Genomic DNA, 20518 nt, shown 5'->3' with positions numbered 1-20518 from the left:
AGAAAAGAGATTAAAAACTATAAAACAGAATAAAATGAGGGAAAGTGAGCCAGAAGCTGCGGGAAAGGGGAGGCAATAAAAAAATGAGCGATGGGTTAGAGCAGAGTTGTGAGGAAAGCTTGCCTTCCTTGCCCCCTTCCCTCTGCCATGCACAGTCTTTCTCAAGGGACCCTATATCTAGTCATATCCATGATCATTTTTGCCCCCCATGCATTCTTCTGGGATCTAGAATTGAGGGAGCTGTAACTGTGCCAAAGTAGGCATTAGAATAAGACACAAAGGACCAGCTGCAACCCAGTCAGCATTAAGAAGCAGTGAACCTTGAGAAAAACCTCCCTGCCAGAGTGAGAGCTTGTGAACTCCCAAATACTCAACTCCCAAGTGTTCACCCTTTACATAATTCAGAGAAAGAGGCAGGAAAAGAAGACTAAGAAACACTTAAGAATTTGCATCCTGAGTATCTCTCTTTAGAATGGAATAACCAATCAAAATGTTTTCCTTGGGGACCAAAGACCCCAACACAGTGATATCAGACAAGAAAGCCCTGACCCAGGGCTGCAGAGCCAGTTGAGACAATTGAGCAAGCAGTTGAAAAGCGGCTCCAGATGCCTGGCACGTGTGAAACACCTTCATCAGTACTACAAGAGCAAACAAAGGAAAACCCTGGAAAAGAATCCCTCATGCTGGCCCTCGATGCCCGTGACTGTGAGAACTTGTGGCTACATGTGGATAGCAGAGGAAGAAGAGCTTCCAAATGCAACTTCAGTAAGTCTGGAATATACATTATTCTGAGAGTCCAGGTCCAATTTGCAGCCCTTTAAGCTAACATGACCTTGAACTGCTTGCCTCACTCCTTTGAGCCTAGCTTTCTTCATTCTACAATAATAACGACCTCTGATGGTCTCTGATTTTATAATCACTACCCCCTTTCTACTTTCAGCAAAGTTCAGGAAAAAAATAGATAAAATAAATAGCCTGATGTTGTTCTCCTGGTGTGATATCTCAAAGAGAATGCCTTACAAACCTCCTAGATATCCACGGTCTGCAGGCATCAGATGCCTGAAATATGGAGTAGACGGGGAACGTCGTGTTAAACTATAAAATCTCCAGTAACGGTAACGGAAGGTGAAGAGATTTATGCACCAAATTTCAAAATACCGGTCAAAGGGGACACTCTGCAACTTTATGGAGGAAGTTGTTCACCCAAAGGATAATAAACGTACCAAACACATCACACCAGCAGCTGGTAGAGAGAGGAAATAAGTGTGTAAATGGTTTCAGTCATGGCTTGGCAAAGCTTTGTGAATTTCCATGCCATCAAAGAAATAGAATGCTGCAGTGGATTAAAAATACTTAAGGTTGACATCTAGGAAAGCAATCAAGTTATCCCTCATCTTTGGGACTTCTAAATCAGATTAGAAAAACAGACCCATTCGATGCTCTGCTGCTGAAATTGGAATGCATCTTTATTTAATTAGAAATAAAGGAATGTGGTATTAAGGAAGGCATGAAGATGTTCTGTGTCAAAGAGTGTCGATGACAGAGAGTCATGGCAGCACTGGTAATAGGCAGCTGGCCCAGTGTAATGTTTTGTTTACATCTTGAGAGAGGATGGATAAGTGACAGACTCCATTCGGGTTGCCTCTAAAAAGGAAAATGCCCATATGAGTGCTAAGCATTCATTTTAATTGTAAGTGGTGAAAGTAGCCCAATGAATTGCCTCCTCTCATTTATGAATTGGCTCTCCAGTCTTGGCCGCTTCGTGTACATCATTCTGCATGAGCACTTTACACGTAGTCCTTCTACCGAGTCCTACATGGATGGGAAACAGAAGCCAACCCTCAGTTCCTCAGATAAATGCTACACTCTTAAAGGGCTCGTTATCTGCACAGTGTATGTTCTTAGGTCGGAGTCTGTTAATGGGCATTCTGCCTAGGTAAGGGTTTTAGAAATAGCCGGCATGCACCTCCTTCCCCTCCTGCATTTGTAGTCGGCCTGTCATTTCATTATCTGCATTCTGTGTTAGCTGTTTGGGATCATTAGGCAAAACCTAGCTATCGCTGCACATTACTCAGTGCGTTTGCTCTAATAAGCTTTCGTAAATAAAACCCGAAGAGATGAAAAAGGCCGGTGTCTGATTACATGCAACCAATTTGGTCTCATTAGGTTCTTATAAGGAGAAAAAGTAAATATAATCTTTATAAATCATACGGCTATAACAGAGATGCCTGGCAAAATTCATTAGTTAAGATAATAAGAATGAAGTGCAGAACCCTTGGTTTATGAAGCTGTTAAGTACTATTTCATCCATTATAAACTTATGCAAAACTCAAAGATGCAATAAGACAAAGGAAATCATATATTCTTAAGGAATTCCCGAAGGCTTGGGCTTAATAAATTGCTATAAAAGCACTGATAAAATGCTTGTCTGTCACCTTTAAAATAATTTTTTTAAACATCTGGTGACACTTAAAGTATTAATTTCCCAAAGGTGTCTGAAGCCTAGACATTCAGCCTATTTTACAGAGAACACAACTGAGGCATAGGAAAAGAAAGTGATAAGCCGAAGGAACTAGAGCAAATTTGACAAGAGAACAGGCATTGTACCCTAAAGGTATTGCTTCTGGAGTCAATAGGAAGTCAGATTTTTCATTTAAGAAGATAAAATAATGGAAACTGCGGGAGAAAGCTGGCGCGTTTCTTATTACTTCGCCTTAAGCATAGTATCTAGTTTGATTCTTAGGTGTCGAGTAGGGCAAATGTTGCTCTGACAGACTTGAATATTGCTTCTCAACAGAAGCGTATGTTCGAGAATAAAAAAGAAAATCAGAACTTGAGGGACTGAGTCTGGTTCTCCCTACACCCTGAGTGCTGAGTGCCTTTATAACAATAGTGCTGGGAGGAAGGGAGAAGATTATTAGAAGGGGAGGAAGAGGGGCAATTTGCCCATCAGATATCTGAGAAACATACCTTGAAGGGGGAGATTCACGTGGGTTCCTGTTGGGGAAATATTACTTTAAGGTGTATGACTTTTGTTTGTGCGGCATTTGTTAAACTCTGTGAAGCTGTGACTCTTTGCCTGTCTAAAATACCCGATGGTCTAGTGAAGCGCTGAATGACCAATCATAAGACAGGAGCAAGGATAGGCAGGGCTGGCAGGCAGAGAGAATAAATAGGAGGAGAACCAAGGAAGGGGAGGAGCAGCAAGAGAACAAGGAGAGGAGGACATCAGGAACCAGGTACCCAGCCACCCAGCCACCCAACCAGTCACAGAGAAAGAAGTGAAAGTAAGATTTACGGAAGAGAAAGATAAAAGCCCAGAGGCAAAAGGTAGATGGGATAATTTAAGTTAAGAAAAGCTGGAAAGAAGCAGGCCAAGCTAAGGAGGGGCATTCCTAACTAAAAAATAAACCTCCATATGTGAAGTATTTGGGTGGTGGGTCCCCCAAAAGAGCCAAAGAGTAAGACAACATACAACAGGTTCCCTACTTCACAGAGTTCCATTCATGCTTGCCACATCCCCGGTGCTTGGACAGACATCACATAGGAAACAGGAAGTGGGAGCAAGGAAGGAACCGGGGATTAAGTATCACCACCCAGGCATACAACCACTTCCAGGTGGACTCCATGTCCTAAAGTTCCCACTGCCTGCCAAAATAAAGTAATACCAGTAATCAGGGCAAAACATTCAAAAGATGACTGGGTAAGCGACATTCCATGTCCAAAACTTAACAAGATGGAAACTTGGTAAAGAGCTATCCAATTTTTTGTTTGTTTGTTTGCTTGCTTTTTCAAGATAGGGTTTCTCTGTAGCTCTGGCTTTCCTGTAACCTATATAGACCAGGCTGGCCATATCTGCCTGCCTCTTGCTCCAAGTCCTGGAATTAAAGGCTTTCGCCACCACCACCCAGCTTAAGTATTATTTTTTGTTTGTTTTCTTCATTGCATACTATGACGTTTTGAGAATTGGCTCCTATCTCCTGAACCTTCTATCACATTCCAAATACCTAATTTCTAGGAGTTTTTTGTTTCCCCAGGAAGTTAGCAGACTTCTTAGCACTGTAGAAACTGAGGCAGTCCTAAAACCTCTAGCCTCATATCCCCAAATAGTTGTCCTAAGGCATGTCTCACCAACTTCTTGGTTCAAACCGTCAGTCCAAGAGAAAAGATGCTTTCTTGACTGCCAGCAAGAATGGAGCAGGACAGGGAAGCTGTTGCTTCCTGCCCGAAATCCAACTCTAGTCTGTATACCACCTCTGATCACATATACTCCCTTTAGCTCTGACTTTCGTTACTAACCGTCACATCTTCTGGGGCCAAGACACAGACTGGATATCCCTTCTTCCAGAATCACCCCCTCCCCCAGCAACCTGTGAGTGCCAGCAACAGTGTGGAAATGAAAAGCAGAAAGGACCAAAGGAGGCAAGCAAACTTTCAGGCGGGGGAGCTTTCAAATAAATGAGCAGATCTTGGAAGCCCAAGAACTGCTAGTTTTAAATGAATCATATAGAGTTAGACATGGAACGATGCTCTCGGGTGGAGTGGACAGTGGTGCTAGGAGGTTAGATGGGAAAGGAGAAGGAGGCATGCATGCCCCGTCCTTTTCCACCATTTTCCACCTCAGCGATGTAGCCAGCCAAAGCACAGGGCCTCTAAGAACAGATGCAACAGTGCCACCTAGAGGCCCAGAAGGGATTGTCCTTCAGGCTGCCCGCAGCCAGGACTGAAACCGATTCCCACTCACTGCCTTAATGAAGCTTCCTGATGGGAGCTGTGGGCCTGTTTCACCCTGCATGGGGCAGAGGAAGGCTTGGAGCAACTGCTTAAAAGTCTAAAAATGCATGGCAGTCTTTACTGACGTAACCATCCATCTGCAGCTCCTCTTAAGTATCGCTCCAAAACATAAAAGAATGGACCCTAGTTGGTAAACTCCCCCCCTCACCATCTAAATGCAAATTTCCTCGAGTTTTTCTTCCCGTGTCCTATTCTTTGCATGTTAAGATAATTCATGCAAATCTTATGCATTTTGCTTAGAGGCATCTAATTAGACAGATTAGCTCATAGACTCAATAACCTTCTCTTTTATTCTCATGAAAAGAAGGTTATGTCAGCTAGGAACCTCTCACTCTTGAGAGGCATCAGGCAGGGAGCATTGCATGCTCACAGGTCTCCCTGTGTATGGAGAACACAAACAACTGTTTTGTCATGTATATGGCTGGGCATTTGTATTTGAGGGATATGCATGCCTTCCAAAATCCAGCGCTGGTGCCTGGGTACCCGTGCAAAGAAGTGTGCCCCCCCCCCATGAGCAAAAGGAAAATAAAGGGGTAGTCCAAACAGTGTGACCATCTGATTGGCCTAAGAGCTGAACAAAGGAAGTAAAATGGAAAAAAAAAGAAATTCTCTCCTTTGTTCTGAAAATGGATTTGAGCTCTTGTTAGCATGCTGCTACTGTGCATTGTAGAAGAAAACTCACTTATAAGGAAAGGATAAACCAAAGATGTGATGCTAACAAGCTCTCAAATTGACAAAAGCATTGTAGGTTGCCATGGCAAGAGATCTTTTAAAGCATGAGGGTCGTTATCCCCAGTCTCTGAAAATCCCTCAGGTGTGCCAACCTAAGACAGAATTAGGCAAACAGGAGTGCTCAGAGCAGCAACTGGGATGACTCCTGACTCTTTTCTTCCCCTTCAAGAGTTTGCTCATTCCCAGGAGCCATCCAGATGTGCATTTAGGCGAGTTCTGGATACAGCTCCCTAGACCAGATGCCACTTCTCAGAGCATGCAACTGTCAGTAAAGCTTGGAGGTCACAAGGTGCAAGGTCAGATACCGGCCTGCTCCGCTTGACTGAGGCCGGTGAGACAGGGCTGTCACAGACTGGAATAGGTAAGAGCAGGTCTCTAAAGAGAAGCCGTTACTCAGTACAGCCAGTTGCTGCCTTCAGGAAATGTGGACTCACTGTTGTTAGATTCCTTTTGGAAGCAGCCAGAAATCTGGTATGGATGTGAAATCTCCTGATTTTTAAATGTTGGCAGCAATGCGAGAAAGGGGGTGGGGTGGAGAAAAGCATGCGACAGACCAACAAAACTTAGCCAAAGGCCTGATTTGAGCTAGAAAAGGCAAGTACAACTCCTCAGTCTCAGGCCTTGAAAAATCTATATTCAAACCACACCCAAGTCCAGGCTTCCACTGTCTATGTAGGGCAAAACCCTTCACATTTCCATGCTTCAGTTTATCCTGTTTAACCTGTCTGAGTTGCTCTTTCCTCCAGCCTTTGCCTGTCAAAATCCAATATCAAGGGGCAGCTCAAATGTCAATTTATTTGCGAGGTCCGTTGGAGTCACTGCAGTCAACATTAATCACTGCAGGGTGCTCTTTTTTATCTCTATTCTTGCACTCAGCAGAGTCAGCATCCAAACAGGAGTAAGCAGTGTTCATATGTGTCCCAGCTATGAGCCCTGAGCAACAGTAAGGTGCCAAATACATCTTGTCTCTCAGTCCCATGCCTAGTACAGTGTTAGTGTTGGTTGTTGCCTTGAATTCATATTGAGAAGTCGCTAAATAAGAAGCAAGGCATGGAATTTGTTGGAAAAAAAACCCTCAGGGTACCTCAAACCCTGTTACTTTCATCCAAGTTTTGCACCAAACATGCAGCTGACCAAATACAATCCAAGCATCAGCCCAACTGCATCCAAAATAGCTCTACATAATAGAAAAGAAACCAGTGAGCATTTTGTTCAGATGAATCTCTCTGCAGCAATGAGATACAAAGCTAGATGATGATCAAGCAGATGCTATGAGTTGACTTCCTGGAGGAAAGGACTCTTTACTCTTCCTTCTTTCCTTCCTTCCTTCCTTCCTTTCCTCTCCTTTCCTTTCTTTCCTTTTTCTCCTGATAAGGCTTAATCCTTATGTATGTTGCTGCACATTCCGACACAGGATTTATTTTAATAAAGTGGAGCTTGGTTGTCATCATTAAAACAAGTCTACAATGAGCAGCTTCTTTGTAAAAGGAACAGCATATACTCTTCATTATTTACAAAGCACTCCGCCCTCAGGGATTTAAAGTCAAAATATGTTTACATGGAGAATAGTGCTGCATAGGACATGTCAAAATGCATGTATTGAGTTCTTTGAATAGAAGGTCTCAGGGATTCAAGGATGACAATGTGCTATGTCTGCCCTCATGGAGAGTATGTACTGTACATGGCAACTTGCAATGCAAAGTTCACTGTGGACTGAGCACCCATTAAAATGGGGGCATGGGAGACTGGAGATGTCTCAGCAGTGAAGAGCATCTGCTGTTCTTCCAAAAGACTTGTATTTATTCTTAAAACCTATATCTGGTGGCTATAACTGCCTATACCTCTAACTACAGGGGATTAAAAGCCTTCTTCTAGAGTCTGAAAGAATTTGCATACACACAGTGCACGTACAGACTAATACACATACTTAGGAATAAATATCATCCCTTTAAAAGTAGGGGTTGGGAGATAACAGGAAACTGAAATCTAACAAGTTCTAGATGGGAACTAATGATGTGTGTTTCAACATGAGGAGAGTCTTTGGCACAGGAAAAGTCAAGCACAATTAATTGAAATTTTGCTAAAGAGGATTACACTAAAATGGCGCTGCTGCCCCTAACCTTTTAGGCATCTGGAGACTTAAATGTCCCCAGATCTCCACATTAACATCAACCCAGCTAAGAACCACAGGGAAGCTCCAGAGCATCAGTGGGGAAGGAAAGTCCTGTCTCATATGCCATGGAAATATCCTGACTGACCACTCACAGGGAATTCAGGTTCTACAAGAGAAGAACCACATGGAACCACATTCTGTTCTATCTTGTCATCACTCTTCTTCTGCTCTGCTCCTCCAAACTGCTCCCTACAGGAACTCTCAGAGCTCATATGGATCATGCCAGTCTACCTACAAACCTCACAGCCACCATATGGAAGTTTCCTTGTGAGTGGAGAGAAGGTATGAGCCATAGCTACTGCTTGCCCTTTCTATGATCACACTCGAATTTGATAACAGTGAAGAAACTGACAATGGGGAAAACCAAGCTGGTTACAGAATGAGCCTTTCCCAGTTTGGTACTTTCATTGTAATTAGCCCCAAAAATCACAGGGAGTGGCACTGTTAGGAGGTGTGACTTTGTTGCAGTAGGTATGGCCTTGTTGGAGGAAGTGTGTCCCTGTGGGGGCGGGCTTTAAGGTTTCCTATGCTCAGGATACCACCCAGTGTGTCAGTCAACTTCCTGTTGCCTGCAAGATGTAGCACTCTCAGCTCCAGTACCATGTCTGGCTGCACACTTCCATGCTTCCTGTCATGATGATAATAGATTGAACCTCTGAAATTGTAAGCAAGTCCCAATTAAATGTTTTCTTTATAAGGGGTGCCATGGTCATGGTGTCTCTTCAAAGCAATAAAACCCCTAAGACACCATCTAAGTATGAAAATTGATGTGATGAAATCAGTACTATATCTTCTACCAAGGAAGAGAACCCATTCATGTGCATTATACACAACTTATGTGAAGAGAACTTAGGGAAGCGTAAGAAAGGAGAGGAGGGAGGAAATTAAGGATTTTTTGAGAAACTTAAAATAGGATGGGAAATTAAAATCAAGAGTCATTGAGGGTCAGCATCAGAAAAGGAGAAAAGAGGGGATAAAAGAATTCAATCAAATCAAACCCCCGCTGCTCTAGCCCATGCCCTGCCAATCATTTATTCTTTAAAAATGTCAGGAAGATCAGAAATGGAAGAAAAATAATCAACACAAAAGCATAAGTGTCAACCTCAACACATTTCAGAGTGAAACAAAGAATTTATATGATTAGCTGAAATTCCATGGAGATGTAGCAACATCTCGGCAAAATGAGAGCAAGCAGAGACCTGGCTCCTCATGACGCCTTCCTTGTGTGTTGCTTAGTCTTTTGATATCTATTTCACATTCTGCAGCAAAAAAATTTGTCATATCTGATATTTTTGCCAAGTCCTTTATTTGAGATGCTTCCTGATTTCAATATTTTTAGCTGCAGTAGTTTTTAATCATGAGGTTATTGTTTTGAAAGCAATTATTTGATGTGCATTCAAAAGCAAAAATTCACGACCAGTCCAGATTCATGTGAGATCATCCTATAAGTGAGAGCAGGATGTTGACCTTGGGGACCCATATATGAAGGGATCTCGGATTTCTATTACAGAAGCATAGGTAATCGGTGGCCTTTGCTGAAGTCACCCAGGGCTGTTGATTGAAGATGGCAATTACAATGCTATCTGTGTTCATCAGGAAGTAAGCCTCCTGCACTTGTACCACCCTAAAATCTATCCTCTTTGCAATCAGCCAGCTTTCTGAGGACGTGCAATTTGATAAGAGGAGCATGAATAGATGACTTTTTAGATAGAAGTGTGTCTCCTCGTGTCATTGTTTCTCTAAAGAAGCAGTGCCACCCCTAGTTTGGGGTGTAGTGTCCTAGAATTAGCACCTGGAAGGGAAAAATCATTGAAAGGCCAGGACTGATAGAACCAAGAAGCCCTACCAGCATCTTTCCCCAATATATTCTTTGGAGATGGGCAGATGTGTCTGTTGACTGAGATAAAAGCTGGTGCGTCTCTACTTGTTCCCAAGCCCTACATGACTTTGTCTCTTGGATATTATGATGGAAGACATATTCAAGCTCTTTAAGGCTGGCAGACACAAACACAACTGTCAGGACACAGAGAACCGCCCTCTAGAGCCTTGACTCCAAGAACTCCTTGCTTTGGCAAAGCCTCCTACAAACACTGGCTCACTTCTTTCCCAAAGTACTTCATTCCTCATACACTTAACTTGATCTAATAAAGGCGTTGCTCAGGGTGGTAATGTGTAGTACAACCAACGCAGGCATTTTCACAGCAAAGCAATTATGGGCCCAAAGAACAACGCAAAGTCTCTTTTCCAATTGTTCGTGGGAGTGTGTTCATTCTGAGCCATTACCACGTGTGTCTGTCAGAGGGAGTCTCCACAGCAGGGTGTAATGAGGCATATTAACTTGCTCTCTGCAACTGAGCATCTCACGGCCTGGCTCCAGGATGGATTTGAGACTATATCTCCAGCAGTAGCTTCAAGCCCAGCTTGCTTGCTTTCTGAATAGTCCAGTCTGCAGTTATTGGGGCAGGTCTTAAAGTCATAGGCAAGGGAGTAGAGAAAGACATGGACAGGGGCAGCAGCAGTGAGAACAGAGTCCTGAGAACTTTGATGGTTGCAGCAAGGAAAGCATGCAAGAAGCATAAGTCAGGGAAGTCTGCTGTCCAGCCCAGTGCTTTATTCTTTACTCTTGACATCTGCCTCTGGTGCTGATGCTGCTTGGCTCTGTCATTACATCATCCTTCTGCTCAAATTCTCTTTGAAGTCCCCACCACCATTACAATAAAGTCCCAAACCAAAGCCCGATTTGCAAGATCTGACAAAAGGAGTCGCAAGAACATACCTCATGCAAGAGGACACTGACACAGGTTAGTGTTCCCACCCCACACTAGTTGCTTCCATCTGACCCTCCATAGCAATGTTTTCTACTCTCTCATCTTGTAAGACCAACTCCTGGGATTGGTGCCGTGTTTTTTTCAAGGATCCCATCTTCCTGACTGGGTTTGGCTAACAAAAGAAGAAGAAGAGGAGGAGGAGGAGGAGGAGGAGGAGCTAGGCAAGTCACCACAGGGATGAAGAATAACTTCAGCACTTAATTGTCTTGGCCCCTACTCTCTGGGGTTCCTTGAAAGTAGCTATCACCTAAAATGCCCTGCTCTGTGGGAGGTGGCTTTACCTACACTTATTCTAAAGGGATACATACCCCTACACAGTCCTACAGATGTGAGGATAACTTCCTTTCTCCTCCCCTCACCATCAGGTTACTGGACTCTGCTCAACAAGCATCTCTTATCTACAAGGTCAGTCATCCTATTGCCTATTGAGGCCATAATTGGAATGCCTTCTTCCCCACTCTCCACCTCCTCAAAGATGAGAAAACTCAAAAGCCCAAAGAGGTTAAACTGCTGACTACCTAAAAATTTACAAAGTACCACGTAGCAGAACTAGGATTAGAACCTGAGCACTTCCACCCCAGACAGTTTTCTAGTAACCCATGAACTGCTCCACCTTATTGTCACACCCCTCTGGCACTATTACACATTTCTGTTCCCATCAAGACCAAACCCATCCTGTGTAGCTGGAGCCAAGCCACCCACTCTCCATGGCATTCCTGGGATCTCTCAGTCTCCACAGTGTGGTGTTCGTGCAATCCCCTTGGACACACACCAAATGCTGTTCCTGTCTGTCTCTTCCTCTTATAAATATTCGTGGGCATTTTCTTGTTTCCCCAATGAGATTGAAAACCTCCCAGATGATGGAAATCATGGCCTACATACTCTATCCATTGTCCTTAGCCTGTGTTGAGTATAGTGTCCTGCATTAGTGTCTGAACAAATGATTGAGAAGAAATTTACATATTCTCTCTAAAGATTCATTTTTCCTGCTTTATAAATTGAGCTGTGAGGTGTGGGTGGGTAGGTAGGATCTCTAAACAAGTTCACATACCTGATAAAATAATCACATTTCCACTCTCAGCAAAGTTTACTCAGTGCTACCATAGAAGCCTTGCAGTGTGTGTTAGCTGCTAAAGAGTCAGTAGTTTGATGCCTACAGGTGAATTTTCTAAAACATTGCTTAGGTTCAAATCTTAGTTCTGCCACTGTTATTCTTGGGAAATTTCTCCATATAACAACTCAGTTCTATCTACAAGATGGAGACAAGGGTTGTACTTTCCTTGTGTTGTAAGGATTAATTAAATCAATATGCATAAGAGCCTAGAGCAGGATGAGATGGATGGTGAGTGGGTAGGGAATGATGGGTAAGTTATTAAGTGTTAGTAATTACTGCTGAATTAGCAACAGTCACAGGGAACTCAGCCCCTGTTAAGACTCTCCTCAAGAAACCTGGAAGATTCTAGAAAAATTACAAACTATGCTCTCTCTGTTGCTCATTATTTGTAAGCACCCTACCTTAAGAAATAGGACATTCCATGGGGTTAACCCCAGCCTGGGGAATGGTTCGCTGGCGAAGAATTTTTATCTTTCCTACACAAAGACCTGTGTAGTGTGTTGGAAATGAGACTCCAAAAGGCAGGGAAGAGAGATAAGTGAACATTCACCTGGCAACCACAGTGCACCCCACTGCAGAGTGAGCGGTGTGCGGTGCACTGAGACACACCACCTCTTCTAAGCAGACCCAGCACTTCGCCTGAGTCCCTACACCACACTGTGGCCCCGCAACAGTGACATTCAAAGTCACCAAAGCAGCTCTGCTTCTTGAGTACTAGATAAAAATCTCCTGAGAGGAAAATAACTGAGTTTCCATCAAAAGACTACAACAACATTGGGGACATGGCAAATTTATTTCCGAAACCACCCACTTCTCATTCAGTCTTCTGTTAGCTCCTGCCATTCACGGCTGACATGTTGAAATGCCAGAGAAACCACGAGAGCACCATGACAGCAGAACAAATAAAGAGCCTGCATTCCTTGATGGGCCTCTTTCTTCTTCATAATCTTGCCTTTTTATTACCTTTATTAAGCGTGGTGTACACTGAGGGCCTAAGAAAGGAAAGAAGAACCGATTTGAGTGTCGAGTTTGCAGCAGCTTCCTCCCTCGAGAACTGAACCTATACACGTAGTTTATTACCTTTTCAGCCTTCTGAACACAGCTTAAAGCCATATAATATCTTTTGGTGGGTTAAATGAGTAACAGCTCTCGCTAGTCTGTCAATCAATTTCATTCCCCTTGTGAATAAAGGAAGTTAGCATCTTACCTGTCTGACGGCAAAGCAAAGTGAGTTTTTCTTCTGATCTCTGCCAGGAATTGTTTTGAAATGGGGGGTGGGGAGGATCCTGTTGTTCCCATGGCACTTGCCATGTGAGATATTGAAATGGGGAAAGATCCACATGCATTGCCACTGCAGAACTAGCTAAATCAAGGATGCTAATAGAAAAATCGTAACAACTTTGGTATTTTATCCACACCTGAATTGCAGCCAAGGCACAAACAGTATATTTCATTGCCATGATCAGGAGAGAATCCTATTTCATTGCAATGATCAGGAGAGAATCCAGAAACAACGAGGCAATGACAACAGAAAATAGAGTCATAGCAAGAGATAGTAGTCAGTTTCTCGTTGTTGTTAGGAAAGGTCTAAGGAAAGTTTATCTATAAAGAAAAAAAAGTCATTTATCTCACAGTTATAGTAACTGATACCAACATCAGCTTGACTCTGATGAGAAATTCATGGCAGTAGCAGGACCATGCTCAAAGGGGAGCAAGATACCTTACCAGATAGGAGGTGACAAGAGCTCAGATCCCACAGGCCCTTCTGAGGGTACAAGGGCACATGATATAAGGATGTCTAGCTAGGACACCTCTTAAAAGTTCTCATTACCTCTCATTACTACATGGGGATCAAGCAGCTGATGATTGAACCTTTGGAAACAAATTAAATCTAAACCACAGCACAAACACAAGAATATTCACTCTGGGCAGTGGTGGTGCACACCTTTAATCCCAGCACTCGGGAGGCAGAGGCAGGCAAATCTCTGTGAGTTTGAGGCCAGCCTGGGCTACAGAATGATTTCCAGGACAACCTCCAAAGCAATACAGAGAAACCCTGTCTCCAAACAAACAAACATACAAAATGAATATCCACTTCCTTTCTCGGGATAAAAACCACTCTGCCCCATTCTAAAAATATATATAGTTATCTTCAAGTAAGGTTTTTATCAAAACATATTTATTAATGATCATTCTCAATATGTGCTTGGCTGGAATTTTCAAGGAAGGAAGATGATGATGAACCAGCCATCTGTCTACAGTGATAATTGAATATTGATGCCTTCAGTGGGGTTCAAGCTGACCATCTTGTTGACACTGAACTTCCCACCCTGCACCCCTGCCACACTCTCCACTGTAACCCATTCTATCTGTTTCCCATAGCAGTACACTCTCTAACAAACTCCATTTACATACTCCCTGCTCTTGCTATTCAGTCTGTCTGCCTACACACTCTCACCCCCAGTGTGTTAGTCACTTTCCTAGCACTGTGCCTAAGTCGTTGAGAGAACAACCTCAGGAAAGAAGAATGCGCTTCATCTCATTCAGTTCACTGTCATGTGTCTTGGTTGCTTTTGTTCCTACACCAGTGCAAAAGAGCACGATGGAGGAATACTACCCACTTCATGGGACCTGAGAAGCACACAGAGAAGGATACAACATCAAGAGGCAAGACATGCTCTTCAAAGACATGTTTCTTGTGACCTGCTTCCTCCAAGGAAGCCCAACTTCCTAATAGTTCTTTCAATATGGATACATCAATAGATTAGTCTCCTGATGAAGATAGTGCCCAAATGATATCTTCAACTCCCAGTAGTACCACCAGCAGGGACCAAACCTTTATTACCTGAGCCTTTTGAGGGTAGCATGCCATGTCCAATCCATAACATCCAGGACAGAACATTTTGTGAATTCTGTTTCCTGATTATTTCAAGGGTCCAGTACATCACAAGCACTCAAAAGAAGAGCCACCTGAGGCTAGAGAGATGGTTCCATTGGTAGAGTGTCAGCAGCACAAGCATAAGGACCTGAGTTTAGATCCCCTGAACCCACATAAAAAAGGGGGCACAGTGTACAGTAGCACATGCTTGTAACCCAAGCAGTGGTGGTGGGGCCAGAGACAGGTAGATCACTGAAATTCGTTGGCTGTCCAACCTAGCCCAATCGATAAGCTTCAAGTTCAATAACAGATCCTATCTGAGAAAATGAAGGTGGACAGAACTCAGTAGTAAGATCCTGTTGCTAAGAAACTGTAAAGTTGGACATGAAGAGATGAAGCATGTATTGATCTGGAACCTTCCTTTCTTCTGGCTACCATTCATGTTATTTGAAGGTGATATATGTGCTGCTGTGGGAGAAAAATCATCAACAGTCTTACCTGGCTGTGAATTCTCTGAGCTCCAATAATGATTGACCTGGCAAGATATACATGCCCATTGTTGCAATAGTGACATGAATGTTACAGACTTAACCAACTACTTTCTGCTCTCCTCCATAGGTGACCTCAGAATTGGAATATCACCTGTGGTGACAAATTCTTTCCTAGTCACTCAAACAGTGAAATAGATGATCAGATATTCATTTTTGATAAATAATCTGAAGTCTTTGATATGAAGTCTCACTCAATATAAAATTGTTCAAAATAAATGACCCCCACAAAGTGGCATACTGGTCTTTGCTGATCAATTACTATATTCCTAAGGACTCTGCAGCTCCTCTGTGATTGGAATACTCTTGAAATGATGACCCCATAGAACACAGAAGCCCTAGTAGCTGATGCCCTTGCTCTAACATCTCAAAACATCAACCCCCACAATCTCTACCCCTAACTTCTTAGAAAAAAGCTATTCAATTCCCTTACTAATATGATCCACCATGTTCTTACGTTCTGAAGTCATTATGGCACACCTGCTCCACATACATGTCTTTCAATGTCCAACAGAGAACCAATGTGAGGAGAATTTTAAATAACTACAATTCTCTTTATTGAAAAAGATACACTAGAGACCAGCTATACTTGTTCCATGGCCCAGCAGTAATAAGAGTCTCAAACCCCTTAGATTTGACATCACTGGTTGGAAGTATGAATTATTATAATAGTATCTACCAAAGTCAACTAAAACCCTTTCTTTTATTATTAACCCCTGACATTTTCATATATGTGTGTATATATGCTGTACATATGTATATATATATATATGTATATGAATGCGTTAGCTTTTCCCATGAAATAAACAACCCAACTTGGTCTTAAACACATAAGCCACCCATTCTGAAAGTTAACAATTTGGGCTTGTTCTATTTGGCCATTCTGGTGTAAGCTCAGTTGATCTCAGATGGACTTATTTATGTGTCTGAAGGCAGTGCCTTGACTTCTCGGTATTAGTTGGCTGCTAACTGGGCCACTGGGGGCAATGAGTTTTATTACACTGAAAGCTAGATGTGACTTGGTCACATGAGCATCCAGTGTTTCAGGAAAGTGGTGTCTCATTGTCAAGCACTTTTCAAGTCAGTAACAATTTCATGAAGTCCTCATAAGCCACAAGTCCAGCTCCATTGTGGAGACTCACTTTTTTTTAACAGAAAAACTTCCTTGTCCTATTGCAAGGGCATGAGCACAAAGAGGGAAAGAAATTATGGCTTTTTTCCTGAAGTTTCAATCAGGAAGGGATTGTGAGATGTGTAAATGCTGACACAGAGAGGTAGTTAGCAGTTACTAGATCATCTAGGCACATCGGATCTCTTTAATAATTATTTGTAGTGCCTGATGCATTCATTTATTTTTCAACATATCTTTTGACCACCTACTGTGTACTTGGCATAATACAAGGTACCTGTGACATAACCAAAACAAGCAATGTCCTGGCTCCTGCAATCTTACAATCTGGTACAGGACAGATGTACAGCAAGTGAATGTGTCCTAGACCAGACTCATAAGTGCCTCTTGGCCAGCTAAACGTACTCAACTGCTGAAAGAAACAAGCATGCCACTCTGTTTAAGATGGCCAGAGAAGGCCATGCTGATACCCTGAGGGAGTACTTGGAGATATTGAGGGAAGAACCCATAAGGATTGCTAGCGAGGGGCAGTCAAATGGATCATGTGAGAGACAAATGCCACCAGCATAGAGAGAGGAGGGAAGGAAAGTAGGAGGAAAGGAGAAGGGAACCAAGAGCAAGCTGTGAGAGAAATGGAGCACATTTCATAGGCCATGGCAAGTCTTGGCAAGAAGGTGGATGTTATTCTGAGTGAGAACCTTGCCTGGCTGGGGAACAAGATCCGGCACAACCTGACCTGTATTTACCAAGCATCACTCCATTTGTGTTGGATACAAGCTGCTCTAGGAGGAAAAGGGAAGAAGTAGGAGCCACATGAGAGGATCCTGAAGTTCTGTTGTCACTGGGCTCCCAGCCTCAGCATCCCAGCTAATAAATGTACTTTTCAAACTGCAGTTTAGGGTCCCTAGGAAGGATTATAGCCATATTTGGCAAGAGGGTATCTAAGAGGAGGGTGTCTTAAGACTTTACTCATCAAGGGCTACACATTCATCTTTACTCCACCTATATAACTCAAGAAGAATGCAGAAAGACAGACAAAGGAGGAATGGATTTGTCTAGAAAAATGGTTCTCAGTCTGTGATTCACTACTCCTTTTGCGGATGAACAACCCTTCAGCAGGGTCACCTAAGACCACTGGGAAAAAACAGAGATATTTACATTAGGATCCATAACAATAGCAAAATTGCAGCTATAAAGTAACAAGGGAAATAATTGTATGATTGGAAGTTACCACAACATGAGGAACTGTATTGCAGGTCACATCGTTAGGAAGGTTGAGAACCACTGCTCTCTGTGCAGTCACTGTAGAATCATCAGCTTCCTTCCTTCACTAATTGCTCTATAGAAAGTGTTGCACAGAAAGTAGTCCCAGGAAAAGGGTGGGATTGCAAAAAACTTGCCATCCTGTGACCAGATGTCAGAGCAGGGTGGAGCAACTTGGCTGGCATGAAGCTCAGGGCAGAGTCAGGTCCCACCTTCTAAGGCTCAGGAGCCCAGCCCAATGAACCCAAGGTTGAACTAACCTAGGGTGACGTGAATCTTTCCCCAAGTGCAGGAGTTTGTGCCTATGGCCTGCTCTCTGCTAGGGATCTGCACTTAACCAAAATGCTGCTTCAACAGTGTGAGCTCTCCAAAGTTCAAACCTTCCTTCTGTCCCCTTCTGTCTTCCTTCTGTCTCATTCCAACAGAGGTTGATCCCAAGCAGAACCCAACGGCAGTCTGGGAGGTTTCCGTTTCTTACAAATCGGACCTGAGCAAATGGTTCTCTCTTTTCCCAGAGTCTCCAGTCTACACAAGGTCAATTCTGCTTCTTTCTCTCCCTGCTACCCATGCTTCTAGCAAAGACCTTAACATCAGACAAGTTTTCCAAGTGGATGAGCACTAGAATTAACGGGAGAGAAAGCGTGGGAGGCTGCAAGTACCAAACACACCTTTTCCAGTCCCCACTCCAAGGGTGACATGCACAGTGCTGTTCCTGCAGCTTAGATGAGCAACCCCTCAAAAGCCAGAGTGCTAAAAGCTCAGCCACCAACAACAGGCATCACTGGGAGGTGAAGAACTCTTAAGATGTGAGATATAGTGACCAGTCTTAGGCCACTGGAGATGGACTCTTGAAAGGAACTACAAGACCTCAGTACCTTCCACTCTTCTTTTTGCCTGGATTCCAGGATGTAGGTAAGCCCTCTGGTGAGGATCTCCCCCACAACCATCCCCACAGTGAGCCTTGCAGCCACAGGTCAAAGCAGCAGCACAACTAAACACATACTGATGCATCCAAGACTCTGAATTGAGATAAACCTCTTTTTCAGTTGCTTTAATCTCAGGTGTGAGTCGCTACAACAAAGGGCTAGTTAAGAAGCTTCCTTTTCCCAGACCAGAAGAAGTGACTCTGATACCAAAATCCTTAGGTGATCAAGTCTCTTATATAAATGGTGTACTGTTTGCCTGTTGTGTGCACACATCTGCTGGCACTGTCTGCATTAGTCTAGATTAGTTTTGGTACCTAATGTAAGTGCTACGTAAATGTTTGCCATATTGTATTCTTTAGGAAATGATGACAAGAAAAGGTCTTCTGATGCTCAGTACTGGCATCAGGGTTTGTTTTTGTTTTTGTCCTGAAGATTTGCATTCCACACTTGAATTCCAGGCTGAATCCAGGGAGGCAGAATCCATGGATACAGAGGGCCGGCTCTATTAGTTAGTAATATGAGCCTGGGAGCCAGGGTATCTTGATCCTTGCTGTAGTATTTTTAATCAGTGTAACCTTGGGAACTTGTTCTCCAGGCTTCAGCTGCAGCATTACGATCCTAAAATGATAACTACAACATTTGTCTCTGAGTGTTTGTGTGGATGAAATGAGAAATCACATATGAAGTGCTTTTTGGCATAGTGTTTGACATAAGAAATGGGAGATGATATTATTACAATTAACATTATTCCATTAAGGAGGGAGGCTGGTACCCAGCTGCTCATGCACAGACTGCCAAGCAGTGAGTAGTCACACAGCTTGGGAACACTGACTGGCAGGTGCAAAGTCAGAGTGGGCCTGTTGGCAGTGGGCTAGGGAGTAATGCTGGCCTTCTTGCAAAACTCACTTGAAAATAGTATAAAAGCGTATTCAGTGGTAGGGTCTCAAATACAATTCATGCAATCAGAAACTTCCCTTGGTTGCTCCACAGACACCCACTCACTGGGAATGAGGAGCTGAAGGAGAGGGTCCAGAAAATTCTACAACAGTTGCATTGCAGCAACCAATGCCTCAACCCTCCCCCCACCCACTTCCACTACCCTCTGACTCTCTCCCAGTGAGTGGAAATGCCACCACTCATTAAAGCAAATGTCAAAGATTCTTTTTTTAAATAGCTTATGAGTGATCCTCCAGGATTTACCTCTAATGGTCAAATTAGAGAGTCTGAAGCTTAAAAGAAAACTCTGAAAGGTCATGAAAAGTAAAGAGGTCCTGATACTGAGGATGGGAATACTAGCATTCCTGTGACATCTTTGACATCTTGGGACATCTCACTGTTGAAGGGGACTCTATAAGTAGATACCAGAGTGGGTACACAGCTCATATTGCCACCAAGGTCCTGGATAGATTTGGACCTCGTGCTCTCTAATCTTTAATAGTGAGGAGAATATGATGGAGATGCAGCCTAATGGTACAGCACTTTCCTGGCATATACATGCTACCTGAGGTGAAGCTCCAGCACCATGTAAAAAAATAACTGAAAACATTGTCTTGGTCAATGCTTCTCAAGTTGGATTTCCTGCCACTCATTCCAGAATCATGTGGAGAGCTAAAGGACATTCCCATGGAGACCTCTGGAACCCAGACAGCAAAGGGCATGGGTAAATCTTTTTATAGACAAGTCGGAGAACTACTGGCCTAGAAGACTTCTGAAACATAAACCCGCTGCATCTACAGAACCGCGCTGCCCATGAGAAGGAAGTTGTTTCAGATTTGTTCCTTCTTTGGGGGCCTTCGCAATCCAAAAATGGCTCCTCTCTGTCAGCAAAAGTAGAAGTAATAATAAAGCTAAATCCATCAGTCTGTAGCATTTATTCACCCTACACTTCTCTTGCAGCCAGCACCTCCCTGGGCTACAGCTGTGGCACACAAAAGCTGACTAGCTTTGGCAGCCACTGTTACCACAATACTCAATCCCTGCTCTCAGTAAATGAGAAGTGGGGAGAACAAATATCCCTTTAAGAGCATACTCTAATGTGGCGGTTTGAATGAGAGTAGTGCCCATAGGATCCTATATTTGAACGTTTTGTCCCCAGTTGGTGGAACTGCTTGGAAGGAGAAGAAGTTCTGGCCT

At 43.3% G+C, this 20518-nt stretch overlaps 1 long non-coding RNA gene across 1 annotated transcript; it reads left to right on the top strand.

Moving 5' to 3' along the window:
- The first annotated feature begins 431 nt into the window (after positions 1-431).
- Positions 432-20244, top strand: LOC121134184. The gene is made up of 2 exons (XR_005871226.1): positions 432-765; positions 19980-20244. It is a non-coding gene; the product is annotated as an uncharacterized LOC121134184 (long non-coding RNA).
- Positions 20245-20518: the final 274 nt, after the last annotated feature.

Source organism: Mesocricetus auratus, unplaced genomic scaffold, assembly GCF_017639785.1.
Source record: "Mesocricetus auratus isolate SY011 unplaced genomic scaffold, BCM_Maur_2.0 Super-Scaffold_100026, whole genome shotgun sequence".
NCBI lineage: Eukaryota > Metazoa > Chordata > Mammalia > Rodentia > Cricetidae > Mesocricetus > Mesocricetus auratus.
The sequence above is the reverse complement of the archived record's forward strand: the minus strand, read 5'-3'. Positions and strand labels throughout refer to the sequence as shown.